General features: G+C 38.6%; 1 protein-coding gene across 3 annotated transcripts in view; it reads left to right on the top strand.

The window, feature by feature from the left end:
* The window catches only part of LOC307119583 (uncharacterized protein), a 60,692-nt gene that overhangs the window by 2,162 nt on the left and 37,339 nt on the right, over positions 1–21,191 (top strand). The window lies entirely within an intron of this gene.

The raw sequence follows: 21,191 nt of genomic DNA, 5'->3' as shown, positions 1-21,191 counted from the left end.
CACGTGACACACCGCAGCAGCAACAGCGCTGAATGAATGATGATCTGCTTTTGTAATTTTTTCCTTTTTTATTCAGAATATTCACAAATGTGTTAGCTATGGCATGAAATATCTGATATTCCGATTGTCAAATACATGCAAGTGGAAGTATATTGTTGTTTAAACACCTTTATAACGATCGCGTTAGTTGAGCTGAATGCGCGATGGGCGCCGCCGTGTAATGCTGCCTTCACGTGCTCTCGGAATTATCGTAAATACGAGTTTCCTAGGTAAACATTGCACATGAACGCCCTCACATTTTGAAACTTGAATGCAATGCGCTCGTAATCACGATTTCAGAAGTCGGAATCATCAAATTTCCGATAGCACGTGAAGGCAGCATTAGTTTGTGCCGCAGACGCAGTTCAGAGAATCAGATCTGTTGGATTTACAACCTCTATGTTTACAACACGTGAATTCATCCACTTCTCCCGAAATACTTAAAAGTAAGTGTCTGGTGAACTGGGAATAGAATAGAGTAAACATTGAAGTTACTTACACAATGTGAATGTGTATCTGATATGAATAAAACGTGTCGAATTATAATGGAAAGGATTATTATTACCTCTTCCATAGACATCAGTGTGTATTTTACAAACTCTTAATGTATTGTTTTTTAGTACTTATGTGAATTTATATGTTTGAAACCTAAAATAAACAGTATGTGGTTGAAAACACTGAAAAGTTGTGATATATGACAGCTCTGAGCGCGCCTGTCTCTAGTTGATCATGTGATGCACTTGATCATCCGCTCCAGGACCAGCCTAGACTGATTACACCTGTGTGTCGTACGTGCCAAAGGCTTAAAAACAATACATTTTCTGACACTAATTTTTGAAATGTAGGCTTAAATCAAACACATTTTAATTCAGATTCTGGTTTTCACCGAACACGTAGTCATATCGTATTGTATCGATATCGAGATATCTGGCATGAAAATCGAGATATGAAATTTTGTCCATATCGTTCAGCCCTAATTCCGTTAGATACAATTTAAATAGTTGGTGTTTAGAATACAGTTACATTGTTGAAATTAGGAAATTAAATATTAAATATGAAATTAAATATCTAATTGCGATTATTCTGGTTAAAATTGTGATCGCGATTATTATTATTTTTTTATTTTTACAAATGAAAAGTGTGTGTATAAAACATTTTGTGTTTATATATTAACATGACTAATAATAATTATGGTGATTATTATTCAGGGTATCTGCAGGTTTCACCAAGTCAAATTTAAGACCTTTTTAAGACCATTATGAATTAAATTTAAGACCTATATAACGCAATAAAAAAAAAACGTTCAACAGGAAATGCAGAATCACAAAATGACTTGCAAAGCAAAGTATTAGTAAACTTGCACTTCCTCATAGCTCAATCCCATCAGTATTAATATACAAACACACTAGCGGTCAAAAGTTTGACAACGGTAAGACTTTTTAATGTTTTTACAGAAGTCTCTTCTGCTCACCAATGCTGCATTTATGTTATTAAAAATACAAAAAATCTGTAATATTGTGACTTTTCTCTATGTGAATATATAGTAAAGTGTAATTTATTCATGTGATCAAAGCTGAATTTATCATCATTACTCCAGTCTTCAGTGTCACATGCCCCTTCACAAATCATTCTCATATGAGGATTTGATGATCAACAAACATTTATGATTATTATCAGTGTTGAAAGTGTAAAACATTTTTTTTTAGGATTCTTTGATGAATAGAAAGTTCTAAAGAACAGCATTTATCTGAAATAGAAAGTTAAAAAAAAGGTTTTTGAATGATTATGTGACTCTAAAGTCTGGAGTAATGATGCTGAAAATTCAGCTTTGAATCACAGAAATAAACTGCATATTCAAATATAAAAAAAGTTAATAAATTTTTTATTTTATTTTTATTTAACCTTTATTTAACCAGAAAAAGCTCTGAGATTAAAAATCTTTCACAGGAGTGTCCTGGCCAAAATGTGCAGCAATACATACAGTTCAATCACAAATAAACATCACACAAACAGATTAAAAACACTTAAAAGCAGTTACATAATGTTAGATCAACTTCCATTTGCCGGATAACTGATTTGAAACGATCCAGAGTCAGCAGATTTTCTCATTTTAATTTAGATTGGAGGAGATTCCAATCAAACGGCGCTGCGTACATAAAAGACTTCTTACCTAACTCAGTTCGAGTAAAAGGAACAAAAAGAGTATAAAAGTTTTGCGAACGAAGAGAATAATTCTTGATAATTTTCTGCTGCATAAAACAACAGAGGTAAGAAGGCAACAACCCCAAGATGGCTTTATAAATAATTAAGTACCAGTGCATTTTTCTTCTGGTAGACAGAGAAGGCCAACCTACTCTATGGTACAAGGTGCAATGATGGGTTGAAGATTTACAATTTGATATAAACCTTAGAGCACCATGATAAACGGCATCTAAGGAAGAAAGAAGATAAGAAGGTGCAAACTGATATACAACATCACCATAATCAAGGACAGGGAGAAAAGTAGCAGGGCCTAATTTCTTTTTTAAATTAAAAGAGAAGCAAAACTTGTTCCTGAAATATAACCCAAGCTTGATTTTCAATTTATTCTTCAGTTGAGTGATATGAGAACTAAAAGATAGGGCATCATCAACTATGATGCCTAGATATTTGTACTCTTTTACTAATTCAATCACTGTACCTTGAAAGGTCTGAAGAGATACTAAATTATTTTCAAGTTTTTTTGATTTGGTAAATAACATATACTTGGTTTTATCAGTATTCAGAACAAGTTTTAAACTGTGAAGCCTTAACTGAATAATATTAAAGGCTGACTGAAGTTTAGACAAGGCTTGCTGTCCAGAGGAAGCGCTGCTATACACGACAGAATCATCTGCATAAAAATGAAAGTTGGCATCCTGAATGTCATAATCAAGGCTATTTATATAAATGGTGAATAAAAGGGGCCCCAGCACCGATCCTTGGGGAACACCTTTGAAGATCTCCAATGAATCAGATTGTTTACCTTCAGCTTGAACACACTGGGTTCTTCCACTCAGATAATTTTTAAACCAAGAAATAACGTGACTTGATAAACCAACTTCCTTCAATCTGTGCAGCAAGATTCCGTGATCCACTGTATCGAAAGCCTTTGATAAATCAATAAAAAGCGAGGCACAAAATTCACCATTATCCATTTACCCTACAATATCATTTAAAACTTTCAAAATAGCCGTTGTAGTACTATGTTTTTTACGAAACCCAGATTGATTGATAGACAACACCCTGTTTGCATTCAAATAGCATGTCAACTGTTCATTAATGAGGCTTTCTAATATCTTTGATAAAACACAGAGCTTTGAGATTGGTCTGTAATTATTCATTTTAGTGGGATCCCCCCCCTTTTAATAAAGGAACAACAAATGCTGATTTCCAGATTTCTGGAATAACACCAGTATTTAAAGAAAGATTAAAAATATAAGTTAAAGCAGATATAATATAATCTGCTGCTAGTTTCAGATACAAAGGCTCCAAACAATCAGGACCTGAAGATTTGTTTATGTCAAGCAGACAGAGTGCTTTATAAAGTCAGTTCTCTTAATTTGTTTAAATCTAAACTCTTCCTTTTCTAGATGACTTTCTGCATTAATAAAATCAGAATCAGAGCCTGTAAGATTTAGTGGTTGAAATAGAAACCCGGAGGCAACAAAATGCTTATTAAAGCAATTGAGCATATGTTCTTTATCTGATATGCTAGTGGAATCCATTATTATACATGATGGAAAGCTAGACTTGTTTTTACTACCTGATATCAGTTTTATATTCTGCCAGAATTTCTTGGGATTATTTGAGTTAATAGTGTTTTTTTCAATAAAATAATCAGCCTTTGCTTTTCTAATAGCGACTGTGCATTTATTCCGGAGCTGCCTAAAACGAATCCAATCGGAGCCAACATCAGATTGTCTAGCTTTTGCCCAAGCCACATCCCGCTCACGAATTTGGACAGAAAGGGCTTCAGAAAACCAGGGATTATCCCTACCTTTAACACGGAATTTTTTAAAAGGTGCATGCCTGTTGATGATTGATAAGAATCCATTATAAAAGTAATTCCAGGCAGACTCAACATCGGGAATAAGAAAAATCCTGTCCCAATCATAGCGTGCTACATCAAAAAGAAAGGCTTGTTCATTAAAGTGCCGTGTACATCGTCTAGTGATAATACGTGGTTTGTGCTTGGGTAATTTGGTATCTCTGACTATAGCAACGACGCAGTGATCACTAACATCATTAGCAAATACAGAGGCCAAAGAGTACTTATGAGGCAAATTACTGAAAATAAGATCAATTAATGTGGACTTTTTGTAATCCTTCGAGTTGGGTCTAGTAGGTGTCTCAACTAGCTGAAAGAGATTTAAAGAGTCACAAATTGCTTTGAAACAGTCAGATACTGACTGTAGCCAGTTCACATTAAAATCACAGAGGAGAACAAGCTCCTTGTAGTTCAAAGAAGTCACCGAGTGCATCAGAGAGGAAATGGCATCAGTACTAGCTGATGGGGGTCTGTAGCAACCAACTACAGTAAGATGTAAAGTCTTGGTAACGATAAGATTTAAAGCTAACAATTCATACTTTTTAACTACTGACTCAGAGAGCAACACCGTAACTTTAAAACTGTCCTTAACATAAATTGCTACCCCCCCTCCCCTTTTTGGTCTATCAGTCCTATAAACGGTATAACCATCAATATCTATGGCATTATCTGAAACTGTTTTTTTAAGCCATGTTTCGGATATCACTATAACATCAGCACTGGTGTTTTTTGCCCAGATACGCACCAAGTCCAACTTAGGAAACAGGCTTCTCACATTCATATGAATAAAACCTAGTCCTGATCTAGATTTGAAATCAGCAGGAACTTTGAACGTTAGAGAAGTGTCATTAAAAGGACCAGGATTTGGTAATACATTTCCTGATATCAGTAACATAAGAACTATAAAACTCCGACGCCTTACTGTTTCACTTACATTTCCAACAGAAAGATTCAAACAAGTGGAACAGTTGGGGATGCTGGGCACTTTATTTGTTTGAGCAGAAACTATGGAATCCTCGTACACAAAGTTTAAAAGTAGTGACTTCAAATGGCAGTCCGAGAGAACGTTGAAGTTTGTACATATACCAATCCCCGTCCAATTTGTCCATTTTAAAGTTGAGAAAATATCATTATGTAACGAAAAGTCAGAGTCATACCTGTAGCCGATGTTTCCCTGGTAGAGTATCACAACCAGAAATGCCACCAGAGCCGCGCAATTAGATGAAACAAACCGCATAGTCCTTTCGAAGTCCAACTGAGCCGACAACCAAAATAAAATATGAAGGTTTCTTTGCTGACGTGTAGACTTGTGGTACTCCAACTCTTTTCACAGAGCGCTGCCCGACACCACGATGCAGAAAGAAAGAGGGATCCACGCTAACATCAAACCGCGTCCCGCACCGAGAGAAAATCAAAACAAAACAAACAGAAAAGGATCAGTGCCAGATCAACAAACAGAGACCGATTTCTCAAAACGCTAGTTTATGGACAAGGCCACAAGCGTTAATGAAATAAGCACTTTCCTTAGTGAAGTAGAGCCTAATACATTTAGTCCAGTGGGTCGGCGTCTTCCCTCCGTTTGCAGCACAATCGGCAGATCAGCTCTTCTCTTCCGTTGGTGGAGATAAAAAAACCACACACTATCAGCAAACAATCCCCGGCTTGTCTTAACATAAGGCGGCGAACTCCATAGGTAAAAGTCAATAAACATAAAACAAATAAAATTATCTTTGACATAAAATTAAGACAAACTAAAACTAGAGCATGCTGCACACAAACGCGGACATGCTGCCATCTTGGATTGATGGGGTATGTCAAAATGCCCCAATTGCCAAAATGGGGGGTGACATGCAGCCTTGGTAAATGCAGCCTTGGTGAGCAGAAGAGACTTCTTTAAATACCATTCTCAAACTTTTGACCTCTCAAACTTTTGACCGGTAGAGTGAGTGTGTGAGTGTGTGTGTCTGCATGTATATATATATATATATATATATATATATATATATATATATATATATATATATATATATATATATATATATATATATATATAAAATTATATATATATAATTTTTGTGAGATCAAAATTTTCTGAAATGTTCATGTTTTTTGTGTTTTATTTTTCATAATTAGGATGCCACATTTACCATATCATTATGTCAGATGCACAATAGTCAGACATGGCAATAAAACAAACAAAATGCATGAATCTTGTTTGACAATAGGACAAATAAGTACAACTTAAATATACAGATACAAACAGTGCTTTTAGTTTAGGTAGGCTACTGTTTGTTTTCCCCCGTTGTTGTTGTTTGATTAATATTAACGACTCGGCCAGGAGCGGGTATAGGCTTGGCTATATTGGGTTGCTTTCACTTTAAGACCTACTGTAATGAACACATTCGGTAGTACACTCGCGCGAGCGCTGACAGGCGGCAAACGCGTGCACAGAATCCGCAGCCAGTCTGACATCGGTCCGTGTGGCAGTAGCGAATCAGTTTGGGGTTTACATCGCTTTTTTAGTGCTATCGGGAATATCATAATTTTATTTGGTCATTATGCGAGATGGAAGGTAAGCAAGATTCGCCTTCGCTTTCACGATTGCGTGAACTGGAAGAACTGGAGAACTGAAGCTGAAGAATAAAATCTGTTTGATGCGTCTGTGGTACAATCCAAAAGAGACTCGTGCCAATAACATGAAAGCTGATTGGCTGCTATATAAGATGCATGCTGGTCTCATTTGTAGTTGTAAAATAGCGAACTATAGTTGGACTAGCGAAAGAACGAACTACAACACACACACACACACTAAAGCGCTGCCGGAGCATTTAAATGAGCAAGAGGTAGCGTTACATGGACGTAGGAAAATTAAGACCCGTTTAAAATTATTTAAGACCTTGAACTCAATACTTCAGCGAATTTAAGACTTTTTAAGGCCTAAAATTTTGATTTAGAAATTTAAAGACATTTAAGACTTTTTAAGATCCCGCGGGTACCCTGTTATTATTGCTAAATAAAAATAAGAAATATTACTATTACAATAACATTCATTATTAAAAGATTAATATAGAGCATTTAAGAATAGATATAACTTCTTCTTCTGTGTGACAAGTGAGGGTCAAGCGTAAAGTACGCCTTGTGTACCGGGAGCAGCATCTACTGAATTTGCATCTACACTCGGCACATCGCCAGTGAAAATCGCTTGGGGGAAAAACGCTGGACTACATGAAACAAGTATATTTCCCCAGTATAAAAAAAAAAAGTTGCAACAGTTTTACTTGCCTCGAAACATGGAAGCCTAAACTTAGTCAGTGGAGTTTTGCTATTAAAAGCCTTTATGTATTGGTACACTATTATTAGGAAAAGGTATGCAGTGTATGTCAATAAATTGCTCCCAAACGTAAGATTGTTGTCACACGGTGCTTGCAGGCACACAGAAAAAGACAGATTAATGTTCTCAATGAAGTTGACAATAATGTCAAGGAAACTCAAAGGCAGGTAAATGGGCATTAGCAACACAACCTTACGTGAACGTGAGGGTAGAACTTAAATAGCAAACACCAATGAGACGTAAACGTCTCGGTTATGCATGTAACCCTTGTTCCCCGAAGGAGGGAATGGAGACGTACGTCAGAATGTTAACCAACAGATTGGGATATAATGAAGTGTATGCACCTTTGTTTTGTGCTGAGGAGACGAGTAAGTGGCCCAGGCTCTGGTGTGATAGGATGTAGGTCTCCGTTTCCTCCTTCAGGGAACGAGGGTTACATGTGTAACCGAGATGTTCCCTTTCAGTTGCTCATGTGCGAAGTTCACATTCTGACATACTGACGGATTGGGATCCCTAATAAAACGGCACAGTTTCTGACCCTTCCAGTTAGGGGTCGACCGATATGGATTTTTTAGTGCCGATGCCGATACCGATTTTTTTTCATCAGCCTTAGCCGATGACGATACGGGCTGCCGATTTTCTTGAACCGATATTTGGAGCCGATACTGCATTTGCTCCCTCAATTTACAACATAAAAATGACACAATGATCATGATGATGACAATTTTAAATTTACAATTTAAAAAAAGGAACATTTATTATTTATATATAAAAAAAACAATATTTAAAGGTCCCATGGCATGGCATTTTTCTATTATTTTATAATGTTTCCTGAGGTGTACTTATATTGTTAGTATGACTTTTACATCATAAAATGTCATAATTTAGAAATAAAAGGCATTTTTTTCTATACTGCTGTTTGCCCTGTGGCTGAATGCCCTGCTTCAAGAGGCGTGTCTGCTGTGAGACTTCAGTAAAAACGCCCACTGTTGTGATTGGCTGACATCTTTGCATTTTAAATGAGCGGAGGGGGCGTGGTTTAACGAGGTCTACGAGGCAGGAGCAGGCACGAGCTGCTGCCAGAGAGACGGATGGACCTGAGTTCACTTCACATCAGTTCTCAGCATGTCTGAACTGTTGTAGTTACAGCATATACTTCAGGTTATTAGTCTATTTCTAGTCGGAGGGACTGTCACTCATGTCAGAAAGTTAGTAACTTTAGTAAATTATGGATCAGCACTGACTGGAGACGCGAAACGTTTAGAACGATTCAGTCCGATTTGGTGAACTGGTTCGGTTCACTTAAAAGAACCGATTCAAAAGAATGATTCGTTCGCGAACCGGACATCACTAATGTACCAGAGACTGAGCTCAGCGTTTGCTAACAAAGTTATTTATAGTACCTACTGAGTTATGAGAGCGCTGTCAGTCAGCGCAAGTTTATTAGGGGCCAAGCACCGAAGGTGCGAAGGCACCTATTGAAACCGTTCCCGTTCTTATTATTAGGGGCCAAGCACCGAAGGTGCGAAGGCACCTATTGAAACCGTTCCCGTTCTTATTATTATTATTCATCTTCTTCTTCTTCTTCTTCTTCTTCTTCTTCTTCCGCCACAAAGTCTATGGCAGCCCATAGAACCGTATGGTAAAAAGTTGTGAAATTTGGCACACTAATAGAGGACAGTCTGAAATGTCACCGTAGCAAATTTGGAGTCTCAAACTCAATCCCTCTAGCGCCACCATAAGTCCAAAATTTGACTCATGTTTATGCTAATAACTTTTGAACCATAAGGGCTAGAAACAAAATTCTTTTTTCCTCTGATTCCTTGGCTCAAGACGATTCGATTGCACCCTATGACGTCATTTTCCGTCATAAAAAATTTCGCGCCATATTGAATTTTCCGAAAAACCTACTTTTACAAACTCGTCCTAGACGGTTCATCCGATTTGCACGAAAATTGAATCAGATCATCTTCAGACCATGCTGACAAAAAATCTTGCAAATCAAGTTGATTCGTCAAATCATTTGCGATAAACGCGCAAACAAATTTTACGTAGCGGTTGCAAAAACACACTTAAGGCAATATCTCCGCAACGCTTTATCGTGATCAAACCAAACTTAGTACATGTCATCACAAGCATGACTTGAGGCAACATACAGCGTTTCGGCACAGCGCCACCTACTGGTCCGGAGATACGAAAAATTGCTATTTTTGCTTATAACTTCTGAACTGTTTGTCCAAAAATCATAAAAGTGGTCTCGTTACATTCAGGATGGCATGCCGAGTCGTCTGATATTCAATTTTACCATATCGGCCATTTTGGCTGTCGGCCATTTTGAATTTTGTCAAAAAATGCTATATTTTACAAATGCATAAGTATATTGTTACTAAACTCGGTATGTGACTTCCATGCTATGCCCTGAAGGTACTCAAAAAGTTTTAGGGCAGTGCCACCTTGTGGTCAAAAGATATAACAAACTTGACAAAAATGCTAATAACTTTTGATTAAATTAGCCTAGTATATTGAAACTGGTCATAATAGAGTCATTGGCTCATGCCGATTCAATTGCAACCTATGATGTCATTTTCGGTCATGATAATTTCCCCGCCATTTTTAATTTTCCAAAAAACCTACTTTTGCGAACTCGTCCTAGACGGTTTGTCCGATTTGCACAGAAATTGAACCATATCATCTTCAGACCATGCTGACAAAAAATCTTGCAAATCAAGTTGATTTGTCAAATCGTTTTCGAAAAACGCGCACACAAATTTTGCGTAGCGGTTGCAAAAACACTCATAAGCCTATATCTCCACAACGCTTTATCGTATTCAAACCAATCTTGGTATATGTCATCACAAGCATGACCTGAGGCAACATGCAGCGTTTCGGCGCAGCGCCACCTACTGGTCCGGAGATACAAAAAATGGCTATTTTTGCTTATAACTTATGAACTGTTTGTCCAAAATTCATGTCTTCCGCACCATGCTTTGAAGGTACTCAAAAAGTTTTGGGGCAGTGCCACCTTGTGGTCAGAGGTTATAACAAAATTTACAAACATGCTAATAACTTTTGATTAAATTAGCCTAGTTTAATGAAACTGGTCATAATACAGTCATTGGCTCATGCCGAGAACATAGATACTAATTTTGCCATATTTGGTCAAACATCATGTCCTCAATGTTCTTATTTGATCAAAACCTACTTTTTCAAACTCATCCTAGACTGTTTGTCCAATTTCCACCAAAATCGAATCATATCATCTTCAGACTGTGTCAACAAAAAGTTAGGAATTTTGCATCAATAGATGAAACCGTTTTTGTAAACCGCAGTGACGAAGTTGAGCCATGATGCCAAAATGACTCTTGAGGCTGTATCTCTGCAATGCTTTGACATATTGGCATCAAACTTTGCATGTGTCATTGTTCTCTTATTCTGACCACACCACATACATTTCGTAACTGTGCCACCTATTGGTCAAAAGTGATAAACCATTAACTTATATTATCAGTGACTCTATATATGATATTTCAGCCATTTTGCCTAATCTTCTTAAACTGTATAATTGTTCATTGCTGCAGTTGGTCTGACACTCTCAGACTACAATGCATTTTCAGCCTTTTGCCTAAAATCATCTTAAAACGTGATTAATTTCTCATTGCTGCAGTTGATCTGACACTGCCAGCCATTTTGGCATGTCTTGTCTTCTTCTTTGCGCTTGGCCCCGGTATTGCTGCTTGCAGCTATATTTATTATTCATCTTCTTCTTCTTCTTCTTCTTCTTCTTCTTCTTCCGCCACGAAGTCTATGGCAGCCCATAGAACCGTATGGTAAAAAGTTGTGAAATTTGGCACACTCATAGAGGACAGTCTGAAAAGTCACCATAGCAAACTTGGAGTCTCTAACTCAATCCCTCTAGCGCCACCATCAGTCCAAAATTTGACTCATGTTTATGCTAATAACTTTTGAACCATAAGGGCTAGAAACATAATTCTTTTTTCCTCTGATTCCTTGGCTCAAGACGATTCGATTGCACCCCATGTCGTCATTTTCCGTCATAAAAATTTCCCCGCCATTTTTAATTTTCCGAAAAACCTACTTTTACGAACTCGTCCTAGACGGTTCATCCGATTTGCACGAAAATTGAACCAGATCATCTTCAGACCATGCTGACAAAAAATCTTGCAAATCAAGTTGATTTGTCAAATCATTTGCGATAAACGCGCAAACAAATTTTACGTAGCGGTTGCAAAAACACACTTAAGGCAATATCTCCGCAACGCTTTATCGTATTTAAACCAAACTTGGTACATGTCATCACAAGCATGACTTGAGGCAACATACAGTGTTTCGGCGCAGCGCCACCTACTGGTCCGGATATACGAAAAATTGCTATTTTTGCTTATAACTTCTGAACTGTTTGTCCAAAAATCATAAAAGTGGTCTCGTTACATTCAGGACGGCATGCCGAGTCGTCTGATATTCAATTTTACCATATCAGCCATTTTGGCTGTCGGCCATTTTGAATTTTGTCAAAAAATGCTATATTTTACAAATGCATTAGTATATTGTTACTAAACTCGGTATGTGACTTCCTTTCTATGCCCTGAAGGTACTCAAAAAGTTTTAGGGCAGTGCCACCTTGTGGTCAAAAGATATAACAAACTTGACAAAAATGCTAATAACTTTTGATTAAATTAGCCTAGTATATTGAAACTGGTCATAATAGAGTCATTGGCTCATGCCGATTCAATTGCAACCTATGATGTCATTTTCGGTCATGATAATTTTCCCGCCATTTTTAATTTTCCAAAAAACCTACTTTTACGAACTCGTCCTAGACGGTTTGTCCGATTTGCACGAAAATTGAACCAGATCATCTTCAGACCATGCTGACAAAAAATCTTGCAAATCAAGTTGATTTGTCAAATCGTTTTCGATAAACGCGCACACAAATTTTGCGTAGCTGTTGCAAAAACACTCATAAGCCTATATCTCCACAACGCTTTATCTTATTGAAACCAATCTTGGTATATGTCATCACAAGCATGACCTGAAGCAACATGCAGCGTTTCGGCGCAGCGCCACCTACTGGTCCGGAGATACAAAAAATGGCTATTTTTGCTTATAACTTTTGAACTCTTTGTCCAAAAATCATGTCTTCCGCACCATGCTTTGAAGGTACTCAAAACGTTTTGGGGCAGTGCCACCTTGTGGTCAGAGGTTATAACAAAATTTACAAACATGCTAATAACTTTTGATTAAATTAGCCTAGTTTAATGAAACTGGTCATAATACAGTCATTGGCTCATGCCGAGAACAGTGAAACAAATTTTTCCATATTTGGTCAAACATCCTGTCCTCAATGTTCTTATTTGATCAAAACCTACTTTTTCAAACTCATCCTAGACCGTTTGTCCAATTTCCACCAAAATTGAATCGTATCATCTTCAGACTGTGTCAACAAAAAGTTAGGGATTTTGCATCAATAGGTGAAACCGTTTTTGTAAACCGCAGCGACGAAGTTGAGCCATTATGCCAAAATTACTCTTGAGGCTGTATCTCTGCAATGCTTATACATATTGGCATCAAACTTTGCATGTGTCATTGTTCCCTTATTCTGACCACACCACATCAATTTCGTATCTGTGCCACCTATTGGTCAAAAGTGATAAACCATTAACTTACATTATCAGTGACTCAATATATGAAGAGTTTCGTTGCAAAACGAGATATATCCATTTTGAGAAATGTTGGTTATTTGACATTATTATTTAAGACATCAACAGTCAAGTTCATTCACAATTTTTTGTACATTAAACTATTACTTGAGCTCAGTGAAGGCCGGGACACAATATTCTTCAAATCCAGGATATTTTTTATTTAATTTTATGTCCATAAATAAGTCAAAAACCATGCCAAAATGCAACATATTTATCTTAACATTGTCAAACATCTTAAATTGGTTAAAAAAACAATACATCATAAATATATGGAATAGTATATACAAAGATTGATTAATAATAATACGATTCCGAGTTAGTTTTGGTCAGAACATACACAACATAACGTTTTTTTTTTTTTTTTTTGCAAAACGCTATATATCCACCTTAGGCTATATTCTACTACTGTAATACCATTAAGAAAAGCTAGTGAATCAATGTTTTGTGTGTGTGTGTGTGTGTGTGTGTGTGTGTGTGTGTGTGTGTGTGTGTGTGTGTGTGTGTGTGTGTGTGTGTGTGTGTGTGTCGGCATGACAGACCAACATTACTCGCAGTCGCACGATGACAACAATTAATCTTTGGATGTTTTCCCTCCCCTGAATGCCTTGCCCGTTTGTCTTCTCCCTTTGATGATTTTCTTAAGATGCCTTCCTCTTTCTCCCAACAGCAGCTGGAATGACCGGCTCCAATCCGTCATCGAAATCCATAACGTTAGCTTGACTCTGAAGCTTTGATTCTCTGACTGACAGACAGCTGTTGATCAGTGACGTAGCCTACGTGACTGACAGCTCGCCTACAGTATAAACTGGTAAACGTTTTTTAGTTAGCCTATTGAATCCTCTTTTTAAAAATATGTTTTTTTGTTTTGATATTATCGTTAAATCACTGAGCAAACTCGGAGCACTTCACCGGCGGTGACTCTCTCCTCGCGTGACATCCTGAGCTTGCGCGGCATCCTGAACGTTCTATATCACACTTTGTAAAGAAACTGGGCTGGCGGATATCGCGTTTTGTGAAAAAATACATTTTGTAGTTGGCTTAAAATGTACATTTTCAAATCTTATTAATGGCAGCAATTCACACATAGATTAAGGTACATCTAAACAGTGATTTCCAATAATAAAATCCAAATGTCAAAAAATGGCGTTTATCGCGTTTTGCAACCAAACTCTTCATATGATATTTCAGCCATTTTGCCTAATCTTCTTAAACTGTATAATTGTTAATTGTTGCAGTTGGTCTGACACTCTCAGACTACAATGCATTTTCAGCCTTTTGCTTAAAATCATCTTAAAACGTGATTAATTGCTCATTGCTCCAGTTGATCTGACACTGCCAGCCATTTTGGCATGTCTTGTCTTCTTCTTTGCGCTTGGCCCCGGTATTGCTGCTTGCAGCTATATTTATTATTCATCTTCTTCTTCTTCTTCTTCTTCCGCCGCGAAGTCTATGGCAGCCCATAGAACCGTATGGTAAAAAGTTGTGAAATTTGGCACACTAATAGAGGACAGTCTGAAATGTCACCGTAGCAAATTTGGAGTCTCAAACTCAATCCCTCTAGCGCCACCATCAGTCCAAAATTAGACTCATGTTTATGCTAATAACTTTTTAACCATAAGGGCTAGAAACGAAATTCTTTTTCCCTCTGATTCCTTGGCTCAAGACAATTCGATTGCACCCTATGACGTCATTTTCCGTCATAATAATTTTCCCGCCATTTTGAATTAACCGAAAAACCTACTTTTGCGAACTCGTCCTAGACGGTTCATCCGATTTGCACGAAAATTGAACCAGATCATCTTCAGACCATGCTGACAAAAAATCTTGCAAATCAAGTTGATTCGTCAAATCATTTTTGAAAAACGCGCAAACAAATTTTACGTAGCGGTTGCAAAAACACACTTAAGGCAATATCTCCGCAACGCTTTATCGTATTCAAACCAAACTTGGTACATATCATCACAAGCATGACTTGAGGCAACATGCAGTGTCTCGGCGTAGAGCCACCTGCTGGTCCGGAGATACAAAAAATGGCTGTTTTTGCTTATAACTTTTGAACCGTTTGTCCAAAAATCATAAAAGTGGTCTCGTTAGATTCAGGACGGCATGCCAAGTCGTCTGATATTCAATTTTACCATATCGGCCATTTTGGCTGTCGGCCATTTTGAATTATGTGCTAAAATGCTATATTTTACAAATGCATTAGTGTATTGTTACTAAACTCGGTATGTGACTTCCACTCCATGCCCTGAAGGTACTCAAAAAGTTTTGGGGCAGTGCCACCTTGTGGTCAAAAGTTATAACAAACTTGACAAAAATGCTAATAACTTTTGATTTAATTAGCTTAGTATAATGAAACTGGTCATAATACATTCATTGGCTCATGCCGATTCAATTGCATCCTATGACGTCATTTTCGGTCATGATAATTTCCCCGCCATATTTAATTTTCCAAAAAACCTACTTTTGCGAACTCGTCCTAGACGGTTTGTCCGATTTGCACGAAAATTGAACCAGATCATCTTCAGACCATGCTGACAAAAAATCTTGCAAATCAAGTTGATTCGTCAAATCGTTTTTGATAAACGTGCACACAAATTTTACGTAGCGGTTGCAAAAACACACTTAAGGCAATATCTCCACAATGCTTTATCGTGTTCAATCCAAACTTGGTACATGTCATCACAAGCATGACTTGAGGCAACTTGCAGCGTTTCGGCGCAGCGCAACCTACTGGTCCGGAGATACAAAAAATGGCTATTTTTGCTTATAACTTTTGAACTGTTTGTCCAAAAATCATAAAAGTTGTCTCGTTAGATTCAGGACGGTATTCAGAGTTGTCTGATATTCAATTTTACCATATCGGCCATTTTGGCTCTCGGCCATTTTGAATTATGTGCTAAAATACTATATTTTACAAACGCATTAGTCTATCGTTACGAAACTTGGTATGGGTCTTCCGCACCATGCTTTGAAGGTACTCAAAAAGTTTTGGGGCAGTGCCACCTTGTGGTCAGAGGTTATAACAAAATTTACAAACATGCTAATAACTTTTGATTAAATTAGCCTAGTTTAATGAAACTGGTCATAATACATTTATTGGCTCATGCCGAGAACATAGATACTAATTTTGCCATATTTGGTCAAACATCCTGTCCTCAATGTTCTTATTTGATCAAAACCTACTTTTTCAAACTCATCCTAGACCGTTTGTCCAATTTCCACCAAAATCGAATCGTATCATCTTCAGACTATGTCAACAAAAAGTTAGGGATTTTGCATCAATAGATGAAACCGTTTTTGTAAACCGCAGTGACGAAGTTGAGCCATGATGCCAAAATGACTCTTGAGGCTGTATCTCTGCAATGCTTTGACATATTGGCATCAAACTTTGCATGTGTCATTGTTCCCTTATTCTGACTACACCACATCAATTTCGTAACTGTGCCACCTATTGGTCAAAAGTGATAAACCATTAACTTATATTATCAGTGACTCTATATATGATATTTCAGCCATTTTGCCTAATCTTCTTAAACTGTATAATTGTTAATTGTTGCAGTTGGTCTGACACTCTTAGACTACAATGCATTTTTCAGCCTTTTGCCTAAAATCATCTTAAAACGTGATTAATTGCTCATTGCTCCAGTTGATCTGACACTGCCAGCCATTTTGGCATGTCTTGTCTTCTTCTTTGCGCTTGGCCCCGGTATTGCTGCTTGCAGCTATATTTGTGTTTGTATCTGAGAGTTCTGAATAAACACGAGTCCCGGTCACACCAAGTCCGTCTTCATCATTATTACCAACTTTGTAACCCATGCAAAGTACCATTACAGCTGTCGAGATGAACGAGTTAAAAGTAAGTCTTGATAATAGCATTATTTTAAAAAATAAAATAAAAGCGTCAGTGACGCGCGTTGAGTACACAGCACAAACAAAGACACAACAGCAGTAATCGAATGTAATCCAGTTTATTGTGGGGCTAGCCTGGCTAGCCCGGATATGCTCACGCTTACCCCCCTTCTGCTTAATCTCACGCCGCGTTTGGTGCCTCCGCTGTGGGCCAGATGCAGTACTGGGGGTCGGGGATGTTGAAGGCCACCGGCCAGTGCAGCCCGAGCTTCGGCGTGTTTTAAGTTTATCTCTAAAGATCTGACTCTGCCGATGTTGAGCAGAAACTCATGACTGTATGCACATTTTAGAACCGATAGACGCGACGAGGACGTACAAAAACACTGACTCACAAGATAGAAAACACCGTTCTGTCTGGAGAGAGAGAGCTGCGTGTGCATGAATAATAAATAATTAGCTACACATCAGAAATCACTGATCACAGATCAGAAGGAACTGAAAAAAGACTTCTGTTTTCATTTGTACATCCAAACACTGAGAAACTGCCAGCGTTCACTCGTTCACAAGCAATGATCTCTATTCTCTCGAGCGTTTGCATGGGCGTGCCAGATGCTCTGGGCGGAGGAAAGGGAGGTAACCGTTCCTGCTTGGACGTCAAACCAGGAGACTTCAGGATTGGCTCGTCTGGGCTGTCATTTTCTCAAAGGCAGAGAAAGACAGCCAGAACTCGGTTTTACACCGATCAACATTTCTATCCACTTGGGGACAATATTCAGGCTAGGGGAACTCATATTAATGTTGAAAAACCTCATAAAATGAAAATTTAATGCCATGGGACCTTTAACTAATAGTAAAAACAGGTGAGGTAGAACAAGAAAAAAAAGAGTTCAGTGGTGAAAATAAATTCTGAAAATAAATATTTAAACATAAATAAAATAATTACACACAGTATCAACAAGCGAGCAGCATAATAAAGTGCACACTGACTGTACTATACTAAACTATTTACAACCTAGTCATTTAATGGTTACACTCTAAAAAATGCTGGGTTAAAAATAACCCCAAGTTGGGTTGAATATGGACTAACCCAGCAATTGGGTTGTTTTGACCCAGCGGTTGGGTTAAATTTTTGCTTAAAACAACCCAATTTCTGGGTTAAAACAACCCAATTGATGGGTTAGTCCATTTTCAACCCAACTTGGGTTATTTTTAACACAGCATTTTTTAGAGTGTAGGTGCACTGAACTTAATCTCTTGTAGAGCAACACCAGCGGTAATTCAGGAAAAAATCTCCCAATGCTCCACGTGAAACTTCAGTCTTTTGACCTTTTACCATCGTGTCAATACCATCGTGTCAATCCGAGTCCACATCTTTTGAGTTTTCAAGATTATATATTACTTCAAAATCCACTGTTTATATCCTTTAGACCCCTGCAGAGCACCGTACGGCTGCACTTCGCTGTCATTTGGATGCATTTCTAGACTTGAATTTCTTTAAATGCTGGCAAGTGTTTACAAGAGCAAAATATTTAATCACCGCTCAAAAAATAAAAGAAAAGCACGTAAACATTTGAATTGGGCTGTTATTTACAGCAGCATTTATTCTTATCATACCAAGCATATGACATTTTATTTACAGCATTTACAATCATGTTATGATTGCATGAGATATGCACCACGTGAGCGATCACTAAACTCTCCTCTCCACCGTGAATAAATCACAATCCGAATGCACAAGGTTTTATCACTGACTCTGAGGTGGTGTGCTCAGTTACTGTGAGAATCAAAGGCGAAAGGCGCGTGACATACGTCACGACCAAACGTTAGCGATTGGTTAGGCAGATCCAGAGTGACTCTGGGCAGATGCAATAGTTTTAAACTTCAACAGAGTTCCTGTCTTCAAGGAAGTAAACGCTTGTCAATGGAGAGTGGCCTGACTCTATGTACAAATGAAATGTACGAGAGTCTGGTAAGACCAGGCTAGTAGTTCTGGACCAGGTTTGCACACACTGCAGCAGGGATTTTAGCCCACTCCTCCATACAGACCTTCTCCAAATCCTTCAGGTTTCAGGGCTGTCGCTGGGCAATACGGAATTTCAGCTCCTCCAAAGATTCTCTATTGGGTTCAGGTCTGGAGACTGGCTAGGCCACGCCAGAACCTTGATATGCTTCTTACAGAGCCTTGGTTATCCTGGCTGTGTGTTTCGGGTCGTTGTCATGTTGGAAGACCCAGCCTCGACCCATCTTCAATGCTCTAACTGAGGGAAGGAGGTTGTTCCCCAAAATCTCGCAATACATGGCCCCGGTCATCCTCTCCTCAATATGGTGCAGTCGGCCTGTCCCCATTGCAGATTGCAAAGAATGATGTTTCCACCTCCATGCTTCATGGTTGGGATGGTGTTCTTGGGGTTGTACTCATCCTCCTTCTTCCTCCTAACACGGCGAGTGGCGTTTAGACCAAAAAGCTCTATTTTCTCTCATCAGACCACATGACCTTCTCCCATTCCTCCTCTGGATCATCCAGATGGGCCTGGACATGCGCTGGCTTGAGCAGGGGGACCTTGCGTGTGCTACAGGATTTTAATCCATGAAGGCGTAGTTACTAATGGTTTTCTTTGAGACTGTGGACCCAGCTCTCTTCAGATCATTGACCAGGTCCTGTTGTGTAGTTCTGGGCTGATCCCTCACCTTCCTCATGATCATTGATGCCCCACAAGGTGAGATCTTGCATGGTGCCCCAGACCGAGGGAGATTGACCGTCATCTTGAACTTCTTCCATTTTCTAATAATTGCGGCAACAGTTGTTGTCTTTTCACCAAGCTGCTTGCCTATTGTCCTGTAGCCCATCCCAGCCTTGTGCAGGTCTACAGTTTTATCCCTGATGTCCTTACACAGCTCTCTGGTCTTGGCCATTGTGGAGAGGTTGGAGTCTGTTTGATTGTGTGTGTGGACAGTTGTCTTTTATACAGGTAACGAGTTCAAACAGGTGCAGTTAATACAGGTAATGAGTGGAGAACAGGAGGGCTTCTTAAAGAAAAACTAACAGGTCTGTGAGAGCCGGAATTCTTACTGGTTGGTTGGTGATCAAATACTTATGTCATGCAATAAAATTCAAGTTAATTATTTAAAAATCATACAATGTGATTTTCTGGATTTTTAGATTCCGTCTGTCACAGTTGAAGTGTACCTCTGATAAATATTATAGATTTGTACATGCTTTGTAAGTAGGAAAACCTGCAAAATCGGCAGTTGGAAGAGAACTTGCAGGTTTTGATGGGTTCCGTGGACACAGCTGCATTGTGATGGCACACTTAAGTGTTGCAAACTAAGGACAACCGGAGGAACCGGTTACTTCGTCATGCACTTCCGGGTAAATGCAGGCTGCCCCGAGAAACCAATCATCCACATTGGAGGGTTCTACTCGAGCCTGGCCTACTTGGTGGAAAGCATAGCTGCCAATTCGGGATCTGGCTCGGGCAACGCTACTCTCCCAGAAGGAGGCAATGCAGCCGAGTCGTCATCTCCCCATGACAGCTCACCCTCCAATGCCGCCATCGACATCTGATCATCGACATCTGATCATCGGCAGGTGCAGCGAGGCTCCGCCGAGGGACCACCACGCTCTGACTTCACCCTTGCTGATTCAGTGGTTAAGGGCGACCATTTCGGGTTGACATCATTGTTGTCCTTAGTTTGCAGCACTGAAGTGCCACTTTAGTCAGCATTTAATAATCAGTCCTAGACTTTGCTGAAACTTGCTTTTAGCTTCTTTTTAAAAGTCTCCTACTCTTGGACAAGCCCTTCTTTTTTTTACCAAGAATTTTTTAACACTTAAGTTAAAGCTTAAGAATATTCTTAAAAGCATTTCGGAAAGGTTTTATACATTGATATACACATTAGAAAGTGAAAGATAAACATGTTTATCACCATGTCTTAATTACAATTTTTAAACTGGTTGTCTGTTAACTGACCTGCCTATATAGCCTAGATTTTATGATATAATCTGCCACCATGGATTCCAAAAAATCAAACTGGCAGGAGGAAGAAGCGCTGACAAAGATGATGCCTGTTCTGTCTCAGTGCCATCACAAGCCCCTACTGGCAACTCCTAACCACTTGAGACCTCTCGAGCTGTCTTAAATAACTGGGAGAGTAAGAGTGATTCTTGGCTTTAAGAAAT

The sequence above is a fragment of the Gobio gobio genome (genome assembly GCF_949357685.1).
Source record: "Gobio gobio genome assembly, chromosome: 23".
Taxonomy (NCBI): domain Eukaryota; kingdom Metazoa; phylum Chordata; class Actinopteri; order Cypriniformes; family Gobionidae; genus Gobio; species Gobio gobio.
Note: the sequence above shows the minus strand (reverse complement) of the source record. Positions and strands in the feature narration are given on the sequence as shown.